We start from the raw sequence: 24254 nt of genomic DNA, 5'->3' as shown, positions 1-24254 counted from the left end.
TTAAATCCAATTGGTAATTCTATTAAATGCAAATAACCTAACTCCATCTAAAAAGATTATCAGAATGGATGAAAAGACTCAAATGTATTCTGTCTACAAGAAATGCACTTTAAATATAAAGATACGAATATGTTAAAAGCAAATAGATGTTAAAAAGTATAACATGAAAACACTAATTGTAAGAACTAGAATGGGTTATATTAATATTAGACTAAGTTCAAGGCAATACTAAAGCTAAAAAGTTATTTTATAATGATGAAAGAATTAATTCATCAAGAAAATATAACCATAAGTACCTATGAACCTAAAAACCGGGCTTCAAATACATAAAGAAAAAACTGGCCGAAGTGAAGAGAGAAATACAAAAATTCATAATTATTATTTTATATTTCAACACTACTCTCTCAGTAATTGATAGAAGGAATACCTGGAAATATCAATAAGTACATAAAACACTTAACCAACACTACCAACCAACTTGACCAAACTGATATTTATAGAACACTACACCAACAGCAAAATATGCATTCTTTTTAAGTGCATATTAAATGTTTACCAAGATAGAACATGTTTTTAATATATTTAAAGCATTGAAATCATATGGATTATGTTCTCTGACCACACGGAATTAAATTAGAAGTCAACAGCAAACAAAAATCTCCCAAATTTGGGAAATTAAAGATTAAACTTCTAAATAACCTATGTATAAAAGAAATCACAAGAGATATTAGAATATGTTTTGAACTGCATGAAAACATATCAAAATTTGTTTATAGCTAAAACAATGTTTAGAGGGACATGTATAGCTTTAATGTTTATATTAAAGAAGGAAAAAGTTCTAAAATGAATGAGTTATTTCTACCTAAGAAGCTGCAAAAAGTATATCAAATTAAACTTAATGTAAGTAGAAGGAAAGAAATAATAAAGATAAGATCAGGAATGAATGAAATAGAAACTGAGAAAATGATAGAGAAAAATCAATGAAACCAAAAGCTGGTTCTCTATATTAATATCAATAAATTGATCAATAGCAATAAAATTGATATCAGTATCAATAAGTTATCAACCTGTAACTAGATCAATCAAGAAAAAAAGAAAAAAGACACAAATCACCAGTATCAAGAGGGAAACATCACTACAGATCCTACAAATATTAAAAGAATCAAAACAGATATCAACAACTCTGTCATTAAATTCAGCAGTGTAGAAAAAATTACAAATTCCTTAAGCGATATAATCAAAAAATAAAGTCTAAATAGCCATACATTAATTAAAGAAACTAAACATATAATATTAGAAAAATTGAAAATGTAGTTTTAAAATCTGCCTACAGAGAAAACTCCGGGCCCAAATAGCTTCAGTGTTAAATTCTATCAGACATTTAATATTATCATCCTGTACAAACATTCAGATAATAAATGAGGAAACTTCCCAACTCATTTTATGAGGCCAGTATTACTCTGGTACCTACACTAAAGACATTATAAGAAAAGAAAATGACAAAGTAATATCCCTTGTAAACAGGCACAAAAATCCCTAACATTGTTATTAGTAAATGTTATAAAACATTGTTATATAAAAGGATTATAACAAGTAAGGCTTCTCCTAGATATACAAGATGTTTATCAGCTGAAAATCAATCAGTGTAATTCACCATATTAACAGAATAAGAAAAAATATGATTATCTTGACAGATGCAGAAAAATCTGATTAAAAATTCTAGTAAAATAGAAATAGAGGGGGACTCCCTCAGCTTTATAAAGGGCATCTACAAAAAGCAAAAGATCTAATGCTTTCCCCTCTAAGATAGGGAACAGGGCAAAAATTTGTGCTCTCACCAATTCTATTTAATAGTGGCCTCGAAGTCTTGATCAGTGCAATAAGAGATAAAAAAGAAATAAACAGTATAGAGAGTGGAAAGGAAGACGAAAAACTGTAATGATTTACAGATGACAGGATCATGTACACTGAAAATCCCAAGAGCTCTACAAGGATTCTTCTAGAACTAGTACCTGAATTTAATAAGGCCACAGGATACAAGGTCATCATAGGAAAATCGATTCTATTTATTTAAGTAATGAACAACTGAAAGATAAAATTTAAAAACAATGCATTCATAAGAACATCAAAAACATGGAATCAATTTAACAAAATATGTGCAAACTTTGTATTGAAAACTACAAAACTGTGAGAAATCTAAAAGACCTAAATAAATGAAGAGATAGCCTATGTATATGAATTAGAAGACTAAAATAGTTATGTCAATTCTATTCAAATTAACCTACGGAATCAATGTAATCTCAATCAAAATCCAAAAGATATTCTTTTTGTAAAAATTATCAAACCGATTCTAAAATTTCTAGGAAAGGTAATGGACCTAGAATAGCCAAACCAATTTTTTTTAAAAAAAAGAATAGAAGGCAAATCTACCCGATTTTAAGAATTACTAATGTAAGACAGTGTAGTATTGGCATTTCGATAGGCACGTAGATCAATGGAATAAAAGAGAGTCCAGAAATAAACACACAAATATATTATCAATTGATATTTTTCAGTCAGGTTCATTTTATCAATTTTTTTTTTACAAAAGTAACACTAATTCAATGGGGAAGTATTAATATTTTCAAACGAATGGTGCCAGAACAACCAGATACTCACTACAGGAAAAAAAAAAAATGAACCTTGACCCATACTTTATACTACATAGAAATTTTAATTCGAAGTGGATCATAGAACTAAATGTAAGAGTTAAATTTCTAGAAGAAAACATAGGAGAAAATCTTTAGGACTTTGGGGTAGGCAAAGATTTCTTAGGACACAAAAAGCATGGCCCACAGAGAAAATTTTGACAAATTCTGCTTTTTAAGATACCAGTAAGGAAATGAAAAGCCAAGCCATGAACTAGGATAAAATACTTATAATACACATATCTGACAAAAGACTTGTATCCACAATATATAAAGACCTCAACTCAATAACAGCACAAACAACTCATTAGCAAATGATTTGAACAGACATTTCACAAAAGAAGATATACAAATTAGCACATGAAAAAATGTTCAACATCATTAGTCATGGGGAAATGCAAATAAAAACCATAATGAAATGTCATTACACACCCACTAAAATAGCTAAAACTAAAAAGAATGATAGTACCAAAATTAGCAATTATGTGGAGAAACTGGATCTCACACATTGCTGGTAGAAATGTAAAATGGTACAATCAATTACTTTGGAAAACTGTTTAGTAGTCCTAATAAAGTTAAACCTATTCTATGACCCAGCAATTCCATTCCTAAGTATTTACCCAAGAGAAATGAAAACATATGTCCACCAAAAGACTTGTATGAGAATTTTCATAGCAGTTTCATTCATCCTAGCCTCAAGCTGGAAAGAAAATGTCCATCAATTGGTGAATAATAGATAAATTGTGGTGCATCCATACCCTACAATGGTACTGAATGGAAAGGAACAAACCTCTTATACACAGTGACATGAATGAATCTCAAAAGCATTCACCCCAACACAAGAAATCAGACATAAAAGAGTACAGAATGTATTCTGTGTGATTCCAGTTACATGAAATTCTAAAACAGGCAAAACTAATCTATAGTGATATTAAGGAGATTAGTAGTTGTCTGAGGTGAGGAATGAGACAAGGGGTTTACTGCAAAAAGGCATAAGGGGAAAAAAAGACATGAGGGAAATTTTGGGTGATGGAAATGTTCTTATTTATGGTGACTGTTACACATAAATATATGTCAAAACTCATTCAACTGTATATGTAAAATGGGTACATTTTATTGTATGTAAATTATACCTTAATAAAGCCAAATAAATAAAACTAGAAACAAAAGAACTTAATAAGGTAGCTAGTTATAAAATGAATACACAAAAACGGATTCAGTCACGCATGGATTAATGATGGAGATACATTCTGAGAAATGTGTCATTAGGTGATTTTGTCATTGTGGGAACATCACAGAGTGAACTTAACACAAATCTAGATGGTATAGTCTATTGCTCCTAGGCTACAGCATGTTATTGTACCAAATTCTGTAGGCAATTATAACACAATGGTAAGCATTTGTGTATCTACACATATCTAAACATAGATAAGGTATAATAAAAATATGGTATAAAAAATTAAAAAATGGTACAGGGCTCTTACCATGAATCTGGTTTGCAGAATTAGTTCTTCTGGGTGAGTCAGTGAGTGAGTCGTGAGTAAATGTGAAGGCTGAGGACATTACTGTGCACTGATGTAGACTTATGAACACTGCACACTTAGTTTATACTACACTTACAGAACATGAAATTACATCAAGCATAAGAGAAAATGATGCAATCAAGAGACATGGCAAACACGAGATGTATGAGGCTGCTGTTGGCATAACATGGCGTACTGTTTTACAGCAAACTTTTTTTTATGTAAGTAGAAAGAGTACACTTTAATGATAAAGAGTATAGTATAGTAAATACGTAAACCAGTAGCATAGTTGTTTATTATCATTACCAAGTATTATGTACCGTACATACTTTTATGTGCTATACTTTTATACGACAGTGTAGTAGGTTTGTTTACACCAGCATTACCACAAACACATGAGTGATGTTGTGCTACCATACAAGAGCTAAGACATCATTAGATGATAGGAATTTTTTAGCTCTATTATAACCTTATGACTTTTTACTATTTACAAGAAACATCTGTTTAAATGTAAGTCAGATCATATTGTTCCTCTACGCAAAACCTCCAATGGTTTCTATCTCAGAAATCCAAATTTTTTACCCTCATCTAAAAGGGCTTCAAGATCTCCTTTCCTCCCATTTCCCCACCCTCAGCTGTAACCTCACTGTTTTTGATGTTTCCCAATTTGCTAACTCACTCCTGATGGTCCCTATGTCAGGAACACTCTTCACCTAAATCCTCACCTAACTTGTTCCCCAACTTTATACAAGCCTTCGGTTCAATGCCACCTCATCAAATGTTATCTTAACAACCCCATCCTAGTATGGGGAGTTTCAGCTGATCACTATAGTGCAACAGCTATTGTCACAGGAGCTATGTCATATGAGACGTAGTTTAGGAAACAAGAGAAAGAACTGAAAAGAAACAAGATAGTTGCGTTCCCAGGGCAGTTATAGGAAAAAGTAGAAATATTCTTTTAGCAGTGCTAACACACTAGTCCCCTACACTGATCAGTACATCATAAGCTCCAAAAGGGCAAAGACTGGCCACCTCAGCATCCTCGACAAAGAGCATAATGTCTGGCACATGGGTCCTCAATTAGTATTTGTTGAATGAATGTTCAGTGTGGTTCTGAAAAGCAAAATAAACCAACGAAGAGGATTAAAGGGAAACAGATTTTAGTTCAATATAAATAACAGCTTTTTAAAAATAAGAACTTAATGAGATTTTTTGAGCTCAAGTATCCTGATCTAGTGCCTTCTTGTCTATATGCAAGCATACTAAGGTTTGGAAAGTTTCAAGCCAATGGTTATCATACTGCTTGTCTCAATCCATTAGGGGGTTTTGAAATCAATTTCGTGGGTCAAAACTAGGATTTTAAATAATAATATAGAATTTTAAATACTAGAACTATTGCAAGTTGTAAGAATTTTTACATGAATTTTTTGTTTCAGCTAGAAAGAGATTAATATGCAGAAAACACTATGTGTATACTGGGTCATGATGTAAAATATATTTCTTACTGTGAGCTCTGGTTTAAAAAAAATTAAAGTCTATGGCCATGCAACCCTGAACAAGCTCGATCCCATCTAATTTCAGAAGCTAAGCAGGGTCGGGCCTGGTTAGCATAGAGACCATGTAGGAAGACCAGGTGCTGTAGGTGTAAAAAATAAAAAAATTTTTAAAAAAGGGATTGTAAACTCACAAGGTCCTTGCAATTTGTGAGATCAACCAAGGGTTGCCTCGCCTTAAAAAAAAAAAAAACTACTAGGTTAAACTGTTCAACAACAGAATTTGAATTTGCCCCCTTGCAAAGTAATGAGTTCTATGTTGCTATTGTAGCAGAGGAAGAATGTCATTAATTTAGGGTGATTACACTTGGAGAGAGGTGGGACTAGATGATCTCTCAGAATTGTTCCTACTTCCACACTTTTAAACTATTTTGTTGTAGTTAAATGTTATACTACATATGTTCATGTATCTTACAATAAGATCCTGAAATAAATCAAGTTATTCTATAAGATGCCATTATAAGGGTTTTTTAATTAACTTGTTTTATAGTCGCTCTCAAAATGATGGAAACTATTGGTTCTACTACATGTATTAATTGCTTTGGGTATATTTTGGTGTTAAACATGTATACTTATATTTAGCCTTTTCTAGTTGCGGAGAGATTACAGACAGAGAAACAAATCCTTTCTCCTAAAGAAGTATAAGCCAAAGGCCTGGTTGGGGTAGGGGATTTGTCAGATATACCATATATCTATAAAAGAGCAAAGAGAAAAATAATTTCATTCTGCTTCTGAATAATTCTGTTGAAAACAGGCACTTTACCTCATTTACTTAAACACTGGTGTTACATTTCCACTGAGCTAATAGAGCCTCATCCTTAAAGTAACCAAAGAGTATTATGCTTACATCACAGCTTATAAAATAAAAATTCTAATGTATCAATCATACTAGAAAAGTAATGAAGATCCTGGCACAGTGAGGAGTAAGTATGGTAAAATCCCATTTATCTAGAATTCTTAAGGACGAATCATTCTGGTGGCACACTTTTCTAGGGAGTGGAAACCTACTTAAAGCAATAAAATTCTTTACAGCCCTAGGCTAAGTAAACTGCAGAGTAGGTCACCAGATAACAGGATCAGGGGCTCCTGACTTTCCCTCCTCCCATAAACACACCAAATACACAGCTACATACAGATCAATACTCCTTGAGAAAAATCCAGAACTAGTCGAATGACTCCTACCTAATGGACAACTAAGAAAATACATCCAAATGGGTAGGCAAGGCTGAGACACACTCTTGCCGTAAGCCCCACTCCTGGCACAGGGCCTTACAATCGGAAGGGAACCCCTATTTCTCAGCTTCTCCCTGTAGAGGCAAGGGCTTGGACCACACATCTAGCACCCCAGCTTTTAAGGCTGCCACTCGAGGGATGGGCCCCCAAATCACCTAGCTCTGACAGCCAATGAGACTCAGCATTCATGAGACATTCATGAGTCCCACCAAACCACAGCAATCAAACAAGCAATTTTCAAGGGACGCACAAGCACTTTCCATGGCTATCTACCTACCACCACCACCTCGCTCCTCTCCTCTCCCCCTCTCTTCCCCACCCTCTACTCCCGCCCCCAGCTCAGTGCAGACTAGCAGCAAAAGCCCCTGTCTCCTAGTTTCTCCCTGGAAGAGATTTGACTACATACGTTCCCACCTGTTGCCCAAGGGCCCAGCTTCTAAACAGCTTGTATGTGGGTGCTGCCTGGGATCATCCCAGGAGCTGAAAGAGCTGGTGGGCACTTCCTTCCACCCACCCCCACGTCCCCTACCCACTTACCTTGCCTCCCACCACCGCCCGCCCCCCCCATCTCCCTACCTTCTCCCCAGAACCCCTCCTTCCAACAGTAAAGCCAGGTTTCCAGCTTCTCCCTGGAAGGAGCTTGTCCATCTGATGGACTGGCTCCCAAATCACCTAGCTCTGGCAGCTGACAGGGTGGCACTCTAGAGTCCCTCGGGACCACACAAAACAAAGAAGGGGTTCTCTATGGATGCACGAGCACTCTCAGCAGGTATTCCCTCTGGCTCAGCACAAAGTGATTAAGCAGAAATACCCAGCCCTCAGTTTCTCCCTGACAGGGGCTAGTCTGCCAATGTCCTGACTATCCCAGCTGCTGCCTGAAGATCAGGCTTCCCCTTAGCCTGCATGGGGAGCTGAGCCTGAACAGGCATGCGGGCATTTCCCATACCTTTGGGACACTGACGGGTCATGGCACACCCTAACATCCTGGGAGCCACTAAGAACAAAGATGGCAGCTTGGACAAACATGGAGGTTTGAGAAGCAACCAAGACCTCAGACTGTGCTGACTGATGAGGTTCATCTACAGAAGGCCAGTCTGTCAAGACCGGGAGAGGTGGCTGTTTTCCCTAATGTGCAGGAAGCAACGTAAAAAGTCAAGGAAAATGAAGAAACAAGGGAAAATATTCCAAACAAAAGAACAAGATAAATCTCAAAAAAACAACCTTAAATAAAGAGACAGCGATTTATTTATTTTGATAAAGAGAGAGATAAACACAGAAATAGATAGAGAGAAGAGACAGACAGACAGACAAACAGACAAACTAACTGACTACTGGAAAGAAGTACACCAAAATGTTAACAGTGATTACCTCTGGTGGTGAGATTTCAGGAATTTATATTTTTCTTTATATTTATCTACATTTTCCCAAATTATTATATCTTTAAAAAAGTGATTTAAAGTAGTTTTAAATAAAATATGTATGCAACATATTTTAAAATAGAAATTATAAATTTTAACTGGAGATGAGATGTTTTCTGTACATTTACATTTAGCACTGTTTGTCCCAGAATTCAAGGCACATGAAACAAAACACAAAGAGAAACACAAGTGATTTACACAGTGCTCCCATCATTTCCCCAGTAGAAATGAGCATTTTACTGGCACTAACTTCTAGGGGGAATTTGTCATGCGAATTCTCATATGAGGACATTAAATGTCATCATAGAGAATATCTGGACTAATACAATAAACTTCCTAATTGCTCTCCTTGCCTTTTGTCTTTCTCCCTTCAACCTACCCCGAAATATGTTATCCTTCTGGGTTCTGCTGTTTAAAATTCCTTTAATAGCTCCTTCCTGCCTACTAGATAAAGTTCACATTTCTATGAGCGGATTTAATACCCTTCAAGACGCAGCTTCTGCCGGTTTCTGCATATTCACCTCCTACCACCTACCTCACTTGCCATTCTTAAGCTATATGCCAGTTCCTGGACATACCATACCTTTCATGCCACCAAGCTTTTGTACATATTATTCCTGTGCTACAATAAAACCACCCTTCTCAAAGAAACTCTTATTTCTCCTTCAGAATCAGCTCGAACGGGGCCTCCCTTAGGAAGCTTTCCTTGACTTCCCTGGGCTGACATTAACTGCTGTTTCTTCCATGCCCAGTTGTATCATATACATGTACTCCATGGTAATTGCTGGATTGCATTTTATTTGCTACACAGTAATATCTGTATGAGTAGAGACCATGTCTAGATGTATGCCCAGCCTTAGTTTAATGCTTGGTATATCGGAGGCATTTAAGTATCTTCCCCAGTGTCCTTACTGAACTAAGAAAGGTTCTTTAAATTACTTTCCCTATGTGTTGCCTCTAAAGTCAAGGTCATCCTATAGTTAATTTAATGAAAACATTTCAATGATAAACCAAGCTGATAAGCTTTGAGTACATTGTTCTTTGGGATTTTATCTTCACATGGGATTCAAGCTGATTAGCTATCGCCTTTTTTTTTTTTTTTTTTTTGTCTCTATGGTATCCTGTACATAACTTGCTGTGACACCTGTAACACTAATTTTTGCACCTGTCTTGTCCTGTAAGCTTTTCAAAGGCAGGTAGAGTCATATTAATTTTCTTTTTTTAATCTCCATTTTATGGCACAGTCTTGTCTATAATCTCTCCTATCTATTTAAGCCCCAAATTTAGCATTTTAATAGAAGCATTCCAGTAAAGTCAGTGAAAGGATGCCCACTATTACTACTATTATTTAATACTGTTCTGAAGACATTGACTAATGCAATTAGACTTGAGACAGAATCACTGGAAAGTAGAACATAAAATTATTTGCAGATAATATGATTGCATACCTGGCAATGCAAGAGAATCAACTGCAAAATTACCGCAAACGAGTATTCACAGGGGGAAGGGGGCTATAAATGTAATATTGGAAATCATAACTTTCATATATTCAAAACATGAACAACCCACACTAGCTTAAGAGATAAACTAAATGACTCCCAGTGAGAATAGCATCGAAAATATAAAATACCTCAAAATAAATTTAACAAGAACTGTATAAGACTCATGAAGAAAACTAAGGGACGCAAAAGAAGACTATGAAAAGCCAAACCCTTTGAATAGAAGATTCAACATATCCAGATGTTAGTTCTTCCGAAGTTATTTTATAACATTGTCATGGGGTTGTGCTACCACATTATTGGTTAATCCTTAAACTTCTATTAACTTTCTTGTTTCCTCTCATTCTCCAATGCATCCCCTGGCAAAACAGGCTGAACTCATCAGGAAAGGGCAGAAATTCCAGAGCAAGCTAAGCCTGCCAGCAAAGACCAGATAAGATGCCCCTGGACCATAACTAAGAAATCAGTGTATACCAGAAGGATCCAAGATGATACCCCAAACCCCTTCCTAAATAACCTTTAGAGGAATTTCTCTTCCTGAGTATGCTAAATATCACAACTGAAATGGAGACTTAGTATTAAAATGAGACATGGTATATGGATGGCCAGGCATGGTCTAAGCATGTTTAGAAACTGCACACACTTCCCAACAATTCAGAGAACTCTCCATCCTTTTCTCAGGAATCCCCAGCCTTGAAACCTCCCACCAACCCTTTCAGACTTCTAATTTCCTCGAATCAGAAAGAAGGTGTCTTTAGAGCATAAGCTAGTCCTTCTCCATTCTTCGATCAAAGCATAGTCTCTGCTTTGCTCTACCGAATAGTCTTGTTCTATTGGTGTGAGCAACAATAGGCAAAGAGCTTATTTTGAGGTCCCTGATCTGTAAGGGTAGGTGACAACATAATCAGTAAAGATATCAGCAGGTTATTTTAAGATCAATAAAAGTGGCTAAGGTTTTATAGAAAAATAAATAAGAATAGCCAGTTAAATTCTGAAAAAGAACGAAGAGAAGGAACCAACAGATATTTGATTATATGCTACTTTCCCAATAATCGAAACTGTATTACTGATGATAAAGAGGAAGACCCAGTAGAATATGTGAAAATCTAGAAATATACCCCAATAAATGTGGGAACTTAATGTATGATGAACCTGTGGTGAAAAGATTACCAATTTAATAAAACAAATGGCATTGTGATAATTTTTAGCCTTCTGAGAAAAAAATTAAGCTGGACTTACACCTCCCACCTTATACCAGGATAAATTTCATATGGAACAAAAAAGAGTTAAATGTGAAAACAAGCTTTATAAGTTCTAATAGAAAATATGAAAGGCTTTATAAACTCGAGAGTAGAAAAGGCTTTAATAACCATAACTCAAAATATGAAAATCATAAAATAAAGATTGATACATTTGATTACATAAAGATAAACCAAAATTCTGGTGGCAAAACACACACACACACATATATAAGCAAAAGACAAATGATAAAATGGCAAAAACTTCTATCAGAGAAAAGGGTAATCTCCATGAAAACACCAAGCTTCTAAGAAAGTGGCAAGAGAAAGAAAAATAAATGCAAAATAGGACAAAGGACAGTTCACAGAAAAAATATAAATATCCTTATTATATGAAAGGATGTTCAACCTGGGTCATAAAAATATAAATGCAAATTAAAACTATACTGATGTATCATTTTTCCCCTTTCAAGTCAGCAAAAATCCAAAAATTTGATAATATTGAGAAGACTGTGGGAAGACAGGTGCTCTCAATCGTTGCTGGTGGGACTGTAAACTGGTATGACCCCACGGAGGGCAATTTGGAAATAGCTCTCAAAAGTACGAATGCATATATTCTCTGACCAAGCAATTTCACTTCTGGGAATTTACCCTACATGACACACGTACATGGTTAATCACTATAACACTGTTCATGATAGCAAAAGATTAGAAAAGTGTCCATGTATAGGGGACAGTTGTGTATATATATAATTTATATATATATCATATATATAATTTATATTTTTTTATGTGTGTGTATATATATATATATAAATTTTTTTTTAACAAAGGAAAAAATAAGCAGAAACTCTGGAAGGGTGAACAAGAATCCTAGAACAATGGTTGCCAGTTGGAGGTGAGGTGGCATTTGGGGAACAGAAGATAAAGGACAGGAGGCGGAATTTACACTGTATACTTTTGAGTATTTTTTGTTTCAAATCATATTAATATATTTAAAAATAAAAAAATTTTAAAGTTTTTCAAACAAGTGAGTGAAATATGAACTATCAGTCTCACATTTAAACAAATCTAGGCTGTAATTCAAGATTGAGATATTTCGGGACCTCTCTGAATAATGATATTCTGTGCCTTTAGTTAACTCAAGACTCACATGCTACGTGAACAGGTGACAAACTGACATGCCATTATGAAAAGTCAAAAGGTTGTATTTCTTGAAAGAGAAAAAATGAATCAAGCTACTTCCAAGTGACCAATCTGTGACTGTATTGAAATTGCCAGTGTGGTTAATGGCCTGAAGGTAGTGATAATGGCAGGAAAGAAAAGGAAAAGAGGTAAAAGACCTGAATGGGAAATAAATCCATGAGTCTTGATAGTTGATTGGCTGTAGAAGAAGGCTCGAGAGACAAAAAGAGAACTCAGTGATTTTTAAAGCTTAGGTGTTCAGTAGTATCACTAACGGAAATCAGGAAGTCAGGAAGAAGTGGTTAAGAGGAAAAACAATGACTTTGGTTTTAAGTACCTTCCATTTGATTTAAATGGGAAATCGGGTAAAGATCACCAGATGGCCACTGGAAATGCTGATCAGTTTAGAGGGGAAGTCAGACTTGCAGATAAAACCGCGCAAGGTATGTGCAAACATATTTGGAGATAAAAGGGCTCAGAAGAAACAGGAGCTGGAATGAGAACCTGGAGGACTGGCCGTGACTGTGGAGCAGGACGGGGAAGAGAAGCCAGTGTTATAAACTGAGAATTACTAAGAGAATCAGTAGAACACTGTAAAATGTTAGCCAAGGGTGGGGAATCTATGAAGCAGTGAAGGGGTCAACGTAGTGAGAAATGAAAGGGCCACAGGCAATAATAATAGTAGAGATATACACTGCCTCCTTTTATCCCCCACACAATCTACCAGGTGAGTGATATTATTATCCCTATTTTACAGAAGAGGGTATTAACCTAGACAGTGACTCCAAAGCTGCGGGATGTAACTGCTGAGCTACACTCCTTTGCCACTGTCATGGGAGGTCATTTCTTACTGTAGTTCTACCACTAAGTAGCTATATGTCCAAAGACAAGTATATTTACCTTTTGAGGCTTAATTTCCTTCTCTGCTAACTGAAGGGATTGGTCTAGATAATCTCCAGCCACTGTGTAATATGAGTCTTCGATTAGGTAGAACGGAAGACACGAGAGAGGCAATGAATTAAAAATTTAGCAATAGGCAATCAGGGAGACCTGGCTAAGAAGATTAGAATGTTGAATGTTTTATATAGTGAATTTCCAAGCAATGAATCCATTCTGATTTTTAAAATCTACAACTGCAAAATTCTACTTTAAGTTAGGTATAATATCAAGAATTAAAAGTTTTCATACCTGGAAATTTATAAATGCTGCTCTTGAAACCCTGCTACGTCAACTGAATGGAGTAAAAAAGGGAAGATTCCAAGTCAAACACAATCTGTGTATGAAGGATTATCCTGCAGAGAGAGAAAATAGTTATTTCTAATACATTTATAATAGTTATTTGTATTACTACTTTTGTAGTAAGAGACAAATATCTGCCAAGGTACATAATAAATATTTACTTAAATTATATGGGGGCATTTATCAGGTGTCTTTTTTTAGCATGTAAAAAAAGATAATCTGGCACAGTAGACATTTATGTATTTATTACATGAATCTTAATATTAAAATTTGCAAGAAGAGTTGCCAATATTAAAATACGGCAAATGGCAAGCAAACATACTTTTTAATTTTGATGATAAAATAAACTTCTTAAGACAACGGCTAGTCAAAGGCAGACCAGCAGATGAGATACCAAGACTGCAACATATGTCCCATTACCCTTTTCCTGCAAGTGGCATCCACATGATTTATAAGAAAACCAAACAAAATAGCTGTAAAAAATTCAACTTGAGAAATTCAACATTTCTTTAAAACCTTATGGTTAAGAGAGATGTAGGGGGGAAAAAAATCTTACTACATATGATAAGAAAGCCCTGCTGCAGTGGCCCATATCTTGTCTAACTCTTATCTGATCTGCCAGATTGTACCAGAATATACCACAACTTATAAGAACAGCTACAACAACTCTTGCTAGAAAAAAACTTCAGTTTCTACTATATTCAAAACCTTTTTAATTACCCACCGATGACAAAATTTGTTCCACCGGTGTTTTCATTGACTGAAATTTTGTTTACATAGTGTTAAGGCTTTATGTCCACAGGGAGTATAAAAATGAATTTGATGTTTTTCATAAGCTAATAAATTGAGCTAAGAGTTCCCTAGAAGTCTGACTAGATTAATGGAATCACTTTTTAAAACGATATGCATTTTTCTGATTATAAAAGTCTTATGATACTTACAGAAATTTTAGAAAATATAAGCAAGTACAAAGAAGAAAATAAATGTATCAGCTACCCACTCATGAGATCTGAATTTTGGCAACTTAAACCATGCAAAACACTGCTGACCTAGAAGTTTATTAAAAAAGTTTTGAGCACCAACCAACAGAGAAATAAGCCAAGGTGATCTGAGTATTCCATAAAGTATAATGCGATTCCTTCTTATGACTGGCAAAGGTTATTTTAAAAAGTCTCAAGGGCTCTAGCTGAGAAGAATGAGAGAAATAAGAAGAAATCTAAATAAAGGGACAAAAGGAAGCTGAGCGCAAAGGCGATGGAGGTGGGAAGCAGCAAACATCTGACAGTGGGTTATCAAAGCTTTTTAAGTGCTACATTGAAAGTACAGTAAAGAATAGAATTGGCTATGAAAAGGATTTTAAGAAACCCCCATCCTTAAAACAGCAGGATCAAATGGAGGGATAAACTAGGATTTTGTAATTGGGAGAACAAAATTAATAATTTTTGAGAACAACGCCTTGCTACACTAAAAGCTCATCTATCTCCTAGCCCCAGTGAGCTAGGAGGGCACTCAGCAAAGGGTATTTGACAGCTTTAGCTTCACTATTTCAACAATGCTATTTAAGAGCACACTAACTAGCCCGATGTAATAGGTCTATACAGTGATGAGCAAAAGTTAATTCTGTGGCTTTTTAAGAGAACTGATTTTTGAACCTAGTCTGTGCCCTTAACAGTTTTTACACACTAATGAAATGTCATTTTGAGGGATATAACCTCCAAGTTCTTCCCTAGCAGACATTAGAATAGATTTTTGCATTAAATCTCAGCCTCCTTTCTAACTTCCTTCTGGAAAAATAAAAAAAATACATTTCCCAGACTCCTTTACAGTTAACTTTCCTCATGTGAAATGGGGTCCATCCATCAGATGTTCTGTGAGATCTGGAAGGCAGAAATGAGGTGGGAACCATGTTTCTGTTGTTTTGGCTGTTAATGCTGGCAAGCACATCTGTGGAAACACTGTTTCTGCAGCAGTTCTCCAGTGTCCAGAGCTTCATGGCTGCCAAGAAACAAGTCTGGTGGAGACACTAGTTGTCACTAGTTGATGGGTGTTGAGGGGCAGTTTCGAGGTAGCAATTTCTTGACCCTTGAATTGCAGCTAGCACTGCCATCTGGAATCAGCAGTACCAGTGGTTCCCTCCCCTGGAGGACTTGTCTGGCAGCCTGCTTCTGGGAATAATTTCTGAAGGCCCAGCCTGGAGACTCCTCTTCCCAACCCTCCAGTGATTTTTGTAAGCACTTGATTCCCTTTAGTAAACAAATTAAAACACTAGAGTGCTTTCTCTTTCCTGAAACTGGGCCCAGATGACATACTAGTACATCAATGGCCTCAAAATTTAAGCAGATGAGTAGGCAGTCTGTGAACAGTAGTTTTAGGGGTACAGGGCAGTGTGCTAAGGGTACAGGATCTGGAATTACACTGCCAACGTAAAAATTCTGACTCTGCCAGTCACTAATAGGATAACATGGAAAGTTAACCTCCCTGTGCCTGTTTCTTCATCTGTAAAATGGAAATAGTAATAATATTTATACCTTCTAGCGTTATGGGACAGAGTAAATGAAAAGATAATCTAAGTACTTACAACAGTGCCTGCCCTATAACAAGCCTTTGATAGATGATAGCTATACTTCTCATCCCCCTCATCCTCATCTCTATTATCATTAATTATGCAAACAACCTGAAAATATTGTTTTAACTGAGTAGAAAATGTTAACCTTTTAGAATTTTATTACCACTCATTTTCTTGTGGCCTACAGAATGCTAACTTACACAAAGGTGGACACAGAAAAAACCTGATTGGTCCATCATATTTGCGTACCCAGTAATCATTTCAAAAGTACAGTATACCTGAGGATATCGAAGCCCTAACCCTAGGGAAAGTTATTTTTTTGAAACAATTTTTGCCATTTTCTCATTCCATATGTTACCTCATTAATTATGCTCTATGAACTACAGTGTCTGTTATTCAGATTTTTTTCATCTTCATTAGAAATAATGGACAAATATTGTAAGATATTTAAAATGTATATCCTGGTGATTTGGTATACAATAAAAATGCATTGTGAAAGGATTTCTCTCACTAATTAACATGTCTATCACCTTACATATTTATCTTTTTTTTTTTTTGGTGAGAACATTTAAGTTCTACTATCTTAGCAAATTTCAATTGGACAATAGTGTTACTAACTATAGTCAACATGTTATATACATTTGATCCTCATACCTTATTCATCTTACAGCTGAAATTGTGTGTACCCTTTTACCAACCTCTCCCTATTTCGTCCAGTCCCCTAGCCCCTGGAAACCACTTTTCTACTTTGTTCCTATGAGTTTGACTTTTTTAAGTTTCCACATATAAGTAATAACATACAGTATTTGTCTTTCTCTGACTGATTTATTTCACTTGGCACAATGCCCTCAAAGTCCATTCAGGTTGTCTCAAATGACAGGACTTCTTTCTTTCTCATGGCTAAATATTATTCACATGTATGTGTGTGTGTTCGCAATAATACCTATTACAAATTAGCAACCCACAGCAAGTATGTTAGAGAAAACAAAGAACTATCAGGACTGCAAATAAAAAACAAACAAAAATATGTGTGTATGTATATATATACACATATATAATATAAATAACAAAATGAAGTGTCTATTAACAGATGAATGGATAAAGATGTAATCTTCAGATGTGAGATATATGCATATGTATATACGTATATATTCTAATGTACACATTAGAATGTCTTAAATAAAATTATAGCCTGGTTTGGTTTGCTGAAGTGTCTTCTAATGATGAAAAATACGTTGTAGATTTTGAAATAAAGCTTCCCCCAAATATTCTGACATTGTAAGAACCTAATGTTGCCCCTTATCCACCAGTGCCAGTGAGATAAAAGGAACGGAAGCCGACACAAAAGTGTTTGTTAAAACCTGGATGCTTCAGATGCTGCTTTGAGAGCCGAGGACTCAAAGCAGTGGAGATTTTCTGAAGGGTCAGAAAAACAACTGAAATAAAGCGACTTTATCCTTTGATTCAATAATTAATTGCTTTGATATTGTTCTAAATTTCATACAGCTATACTTGTTTTCTTATTCTATTTAAGGCAAAAATCTTTTTTCTATTTTTATGAGAAGGGCAGATATTCAAACTTAAAGGCAGATTGTATTAATTCAATACGTATATTGAGTACCTACTCTGTGCCAGACTATCCCTGGTCCTGGGAATACAAAGATGATAGATGACATGTCAGAGGTCAATGTTCTGGCACACAGCAATGTCTACCAGGAGTGAGTCGGAGAAAGAGAGGCAGGAAGAGAGAAAGATGCTTATAAATAAAGTTACAATACAATGAAGATAATACTCCTAGTAGAAGGGAACTGTAAAACCAAGGAAGCAGATGACTGTGCCTGGGAGTACTTAGAAAAGTTTCCAAAAAGCAATAACAGTTGATTGGGCCTTGAAGGATGAGTAGTTCATACATGAAAAAGAGGACAAAGGGCATCCTAGTCACAAAGCACCAAGGGCAAAGGCACAGAGAGGTATTAAATAGCATGACCTCTTTGGAGATGCTAAAAAGTTTGTTATGGCTAGAGACTTAATGCCTGTTGAGGAATAGTGGAAGATGAAAAGAAAAAGATATATAGGCACCAGATCCTGAAGCCCCTCTACTTTGTAAGTTTGGGCACTTCTGAAGGATTTGAGTGACATGACTATAGGTCTAGCAATGACTATTTGTGTGACTTAGTCAAGTTACTTAACTCTAAGCATCAGTTTCCCTTTGTAAAATGAGGATATTGACTATTAAGAGGCCCTGAGGAAGTCTGTTAAGAGGATTAAATAAGATAATAGCTCAAATAAATAAGATTAACAGCTGTAAGAAATAAATTAAGATAAATATCAATAAGCACATGAGAAGATGTTCAATATCATTAATCATTAGGGAAATGCAAATCAAACTCACAATGAGATACCACCTCATACCCACAAGGATGGCTAGAATACCCCCCCCCCACCCCCACCCCACACACACGTACGCACAAAAACAGTAAGCATTGGCCAAGATGTGGAGAATCTTCATACACTGCTGGTGTGAATGTAAAATGGTGCAGCTGTATTGGGAAACAGTCTGGCAGTTCCTCAAGTGATAAAACATAGAGTCACCATCTGACCCCCCAATTCCACTCCTAGGTATATAATCTAAGTGAAATGAAAACATATGTCCCCACAGAAACTTAAATACAAATGTTTATAGCAGCATTTTTCATAATAGCTAAAAGGTAGAAACAACCCAAATGTCCATAAATTGGAAAATGGATAAACAAAATGTGGTATAGCCATACAAAGGAATGTTACTCAGCTTTAAAAAGGAATGAAGTACTGGTACAAGTTACAAAGTAGATGAACCTTGAAAACACTAAGCTAAATGAAAGAAGCTAATCACAAAAGACCACAGAGAGACAGAGTAGATAAGTGATTGCCAAAGACTAAGGAAGAGAAGTGTGATGGGATGCCGGCAGATGGCTAAAGGGTACAGGGTTTCCTTCTGAGGTAATGAAAATATTCTAAAATTGATCGTGGTGACAGCTGTACGTATTTATGAATACACTAAAAACCACTGAATTGTACACTTTAAATAGATCAATTATATAGTATGCAAATTATATTTCAATAAAGCTGTTAAAAAATTATATGATCGTGTGAGTCCATCCCAAGATATACACCCAAGATAAATGAAAATATATACATCTATATAAAAACTTGCACATAAATGCATAGAGGTATTATTCATAAAAACCAAAAAAATAGTACAACACAAATGTCCATCAACTGGTGAATGGACAAGTGAAATGCAGTGTATCCATATAATAGAACATTATTCAGCCATAAAAAAGGAAATAAAGTACTGATACATGCTACAATGGATGAACTCTGAAAGCTGAAACTAAATGAAAAATGTTAAACACAAAAGACCATATATTTTATGATTTCATTATATGAAATGTCCAGAATGAGCAAATGATAAGACAGAGCAGATTAGTAGTTGTCATGGGCTAGGGAGATGCAGGAATGACGGGTGATTAAATGGGTACAGGGTTCTTAATGCAGTGGTGAAAATGGAGGGTGGTGATGGTTGCACAACGTTGTGAATACAGTAAAAACACTGAGTTGTATATTTTTAAAAGAGTGCATTTTATGTCTGCGTTATATCTCAATAAAAATAGCTAATATTTTTGTTGACGTTAGAACATCCAAAGCAGTAAAGAATGTTTATAAAAATTTATGAGTTTAACAGAGGTTACACCTGGAAGCAAGATCTCAACAGACTGAGACATAAATGCTTCCAAGAAATGACAGTTTGCAGCTTCTTTTATGTGTTTGGAATTGAGAGGGGGGACATAAGGAAGATTACAAGAAGGCAACAGAAAGCAAGGCAGGGATGGGATAACAGGATAGTTAAGATTATTTGCTCTCTCGCGGGTGGTCATTCTGTAGGAGGAGTCTGGAAAAATGCATTTCAAAGAGGCATTAACCTAGATGCACAGAAACAATGGGCAGGGCTTGCTTAAGGTAAAAATAGCCTTTTACTAAATTATATGCCTGGGGCGTGACTACCCCATGACCTGCCCAGTTAGGAATTTATGATCAGATCACTCTGTGAGATTACTTTCCAAATAACCTCTTTTTAGTCCACATTTTGAAGGCTTATTGGGCGCTGTGCTAAATGCTCTATATTCATTATCTTATTTCAGTCCTCACAACAGCCTTATGAGGTAAGTACCGCAGTGGTCTATATCATATAAAGAAACTGAGGCACAGAGAAATTGGAAAAAAAATGTCCAATACTGCACAAGGAAACAAGTGAATCAAACGGAATTAAGGCTGACTGATCTTAAACTGACATTCCCATCTTGCATTCTTCTTTGGACCATAGTGTAGCAAAACGCCTAGCACAAGGCCTGGCATGTAGCTAGGTAGGGCTCAATAAAAATTAGGTATTATGATGATGATCTATTTGTATATCCAGAAGAAAATCTTAGACAACATTGAGGAAGAGAAATATGTGGGAGAGGCAGGGCTAGGAAGACCAATTTAAAAGCTAAATGCCATTGTCAAAGCTGGAAATGGTGAGGAACTGAACTAAGTAAGACAGGCAGCCACGACAAAGGAGCAGAACAGGAAGCGTTCCAAGAAAATAGTAATGTCCTATAAACTGGAATCAGTTACAACTTGATAACATTTATAACTATCGGGCATTAACACAATTTGCATTCATAATAGTACTCTTGACTCATCAAGAAAGGTTTATTTTCAAAATATGTGATTAAATTATAGAAATAGGTAATATGTTTTAAATTTTCTTCCTTCAGTAGATTGACAGAAGTTGAAACAACAAGTTATACTAATTCATGTGGGACATCTAAAATTCAATTGGAAAGCTTTTAAATATCTATGACAATTAAATATCTATAATAGTCCTGAGAATATTAGAGAAATCAAGATTCCCATAAAGTTCAAAGGTCTTTAAAAAGATAGATAGAAAAGACAATCACATATTTTAAAAAGTATAAAGTTCAAAGGTCTCTGGAATAAAGGGAAACATGTATTTCTATGAGTAGACTGAAGATTCAGATAACTTGAATTAAGGTTATACACTAGAAGATCATCTCTTTTAAGATATATACAACCATTAATCTAGAATTCAGTGTGTCTCACCAGAGTCACTAAAACAAATCTCATTTGTCTCCTTAGCAAAAATCTATGGGTCATAAGGAACTTCAGCTAACTGACGTGGTAATTGTATTCTTTGGTAGATAAAATGTCTTTTAACCCTGGAAAGATTTAGAAGTATAAAAATAGTCTCAAGAGAATCAAAACCATAATTTGGAAAGTCTCATTGAGAAAATGGCATTTAAGTGAAGTCCAAAAGAAGTGAGAGAATCACGTGGGTATCTGGGAGAAAAGTGTTCCAGGCACTGAAACAGCACATGCAAAGACTGAGGTGGAGCAGACAGGGAGGACTGGAGAGAGCAATGAGAGATGGAGTCAGAAAAAGGAAGGGCAAATGGTGAGGCAGGGAGGACATGATAGGACCAGATCCTTGTTGGGCCTCGTAAACTAATTGGGGGCCTTTGATTTTTAATCTGAGTAGAATGGGGAGCCACTGACCACTTTTGAGCAAAGAGGTGACAAGACAAAAGCTTCCCTCAAGGGGAATCAAAAAACTTACACCAAATTCTTTATTACACACATATAAATATGTCACTGAAAGGGTTAACCCTTTCAGTGAAATTCTGTACCTAGAAAATATGATTTAAATGATTAGAATGAATCAATTGTACATTTTTTCTGGGCCAAAATGATTATCAACAGAAGGGCTGGTGATTTCAAGGTCACGAGCTAAGAACTGATGATGGGGTGCCCTCTTTCTTGGCATCCAAAATTTGCATGACCTGGAAGAAGCTCAGGTACTCATGATGCCTTCTACTGACATAACCTAACACACAGTGCCCATTTGGCCATGGGTCGCAGGGTTAGATTCTCACTTCCCACATCACTTGTGTGGCCAGGAAGGTTCCCAGGAAAAAAGACGAGATCCCTGGTTATCACTGAAGGGCTCTTGTTTCTGGGGTCCCACAAACCCACCCATACCCGAGGCTCAGGAAGGATGAGCCTGGAGAGGAAATCTGGAACTCAGTTCTTCTGAGGATTTTGAAATTTTTTTCCATAACCATCTGTTAAGGTTTTTAAGATGAGTGGTGTCACCGACTGACTCTCTTTCCAGAAGACTCTGGAGGAAGTGGAGAGCAAGAACAGGAGGCGATGGTACTGGGAGGCTGCAATCGTTCACCTCATGGTTAGAGGTGAAACTCCGCGCTTAACATGTTTCCTCGTCTCAAAAGTGGAATAACCACGGGACTGACTATGTGAAATTAAGTGACATAATTCATATAGGTGAAAGCACTCAATTTACTAAAGTCCTGCAAATATAAACGTTTATTGAAACTAGAAGTAACCCTGGCGTGCGCAGCTAAAGGTCATTAGGCAGGAATCTACCTCTTCCAAACACGTCCTGGGCTAAAACTAATACCATGTTATATGTCAATTATATTGCATTATTAAAAACTCCACTTTTTGAAAAGTATGGAGTCTGGCCACTGGCAAAGTCAACAAGAAATAATCGCATTTTAAAGGGAAGGAGGCAATCCTCTTACAAAAGTGGCAGTCTGCATCGGTAGAAGGTGCGTTTGTGTGGTTCTTCATAAAACAATAATCATAGCTCAATATTTGTTAGGTGCCTTCGGATCTAAGCCTGATCTGTCTCATGATGATAGAAAACCAGAGGATGGAGGATGTACTAAGAAACTCGGACTACAGCCCAGGATGCCTGCCACCTTCCCAAGGAGGCAAGCGCCCAGGGCCGCGGGGAAGAAGCCCGGGCCCGCCACCGCCCCATTGGGCGGGCCGCCCGTCACTCGCCGCGCAGCCACAGCCCGGCTGGTCGCCGACCCTTCGGGAGTCCGCGGCGCCCGACGGCTCCAGACACGCCCGGCACCGTCCCCGCGCCGCCTTCCCGCCGCCGACAGGAGGCTCTGCGCGCCTTCCCGCCTTTCCCCGCGCCGCGGCCGGGAAGGGCCGGGAGGCGAAGCGGGCGCGGCGCTCCGCGGGGGCGGCGAGGCGGGCGAGGACGGCGACGGCGCGGCCATTGTCCCGCAGCCCCTCCCGGGCGCGCGGGATGGGCTGGCCGGGCGGGGCGGCAAGGCCGGGCGGGCGCGGAGTCCGGGAGCCAGTGCGCCCCGGCGCCGCCCGCCTCTCGCCGCGGGCCGCCGCCCCGAGGCCGCGTCCTCCGCCGCCGGCTGCCCGCGCCGCCTTTGTGACGGTCTCCAGCCCCTCAGAGCCGGCGCGCCGCCGCCGCTGCGCCCCGGGCTGCAAATGGCGCCCGCTCGCCTCTGCGCCTCTCACCGCTCGCCCGGCCCGGGGACGTCTGAGGCACCGCACCCCGGGCTGCATCCCTCCATCGCCGTTGCCCGGGGGTCAGATCCGGCGGCACCGCCGCCCGCGCCTCCGCCCGTGGCGAGGCTCGCGGGCCGGTCCCGGCAGCCCCGACGCCCCGCCCGCCCTCCGCCCGCGCCGCCCGCAGCCTCTTACCGCGGGCCGCGGCGCACCGGCGGGTCGTGCGCACGGGCTTGGGGAAGATTCCTGGTCCTCCGCAGGGGAAATGCCCCCTCTCGAAGCCGTTCCTTTGCGCCCTAAAACAAGTAGCCCCAACGTGAGAGAAACAAAAGGTATTTGCTGACGTGGGCGTTGGACAGAAACGCCCGAGGGCTGGGGACACAATTAAAGGGGCAATGCACAGATTTCAGGCACCAACCAGCAGCTTCGCCCACTCCCCCTGCCCTTGCCTACACCCCGCTGCACCCTCCAGAGGTACTGGGGTGCCCCGATTCCCTAGCAGTTGGCTACGGAATCATTATTTAGTCAGGAGCCGAAATTTAAAATTGTACTTTACGTTGGGAAAGGCGCCTCCGGAGGGCAGAAGGGCTGGATTTCTAGGATCTAGGGAATTTGGTTTAGGAAAGAGGGAGGGACTTAGGCGTGCCCACAATTACTGTATAAGTACATGTGACATTATTGTACTTAAGTTTAGCAACATCAAATGTTAAAAGATTTCCACAGAATTTGT

The 24254-nt window shown here is 37.8% G+C and overlaps 1 protein-coding gene across 4 annotated transcripts in view; it reads right to left on the bottom strand.

The window, feature by feature from the left end:
• The window catches only part of ZBTB8A (zinc finger and BTB domain containing 8A), a 43695-nt gene extending 19657 nt beyond the window's left edge, over positions 1-24038 (bottom strand). For 2 of the 4 annotated variants that reach the window (XM_016150471.2, XM_036222259.1), the window contains exons 1-2: positions 23534-23658; positions 13525-13628 (exon numbers count right to left, since the gene is read on the bottom strand). The gene's annotated coding sequence lies outside the window, so the exon portion shown is untranslated. Of the gene's footprint in view, positions 1-13524; positions 13629-23533; positions 23659-23719 lie in introns of those variants that run through there. The other 2 variants (XM_016150469.2, XM_016150473.2) reach the window with 2 other exon arrangements.
• Between the last annotated feature and the right edge of the window lie 216 nt (positions 24039-24254).

The sequence above is a fragment of the Rousettus aegyptiacus genome, unplaced genomic scaffold (genome assembly GCF_014176215.1).
Source record: "Rousettus aegyptiacus isolate mRouAeg1 unplaced genomic scaffold, mRouAeg1.p scaffold_m13_p_1, whole genome shotgun sequence".
Taxonomy (NCBI): Eukaryota; Metazoa; Chordata; class Mammalia; order Chiroptera; family Pteropodidae; genus Rousettus; species Rousettus aegyptiacus.
This window is presented reverse-complemented; position numbering and strand designations above follow the sequence as displayed.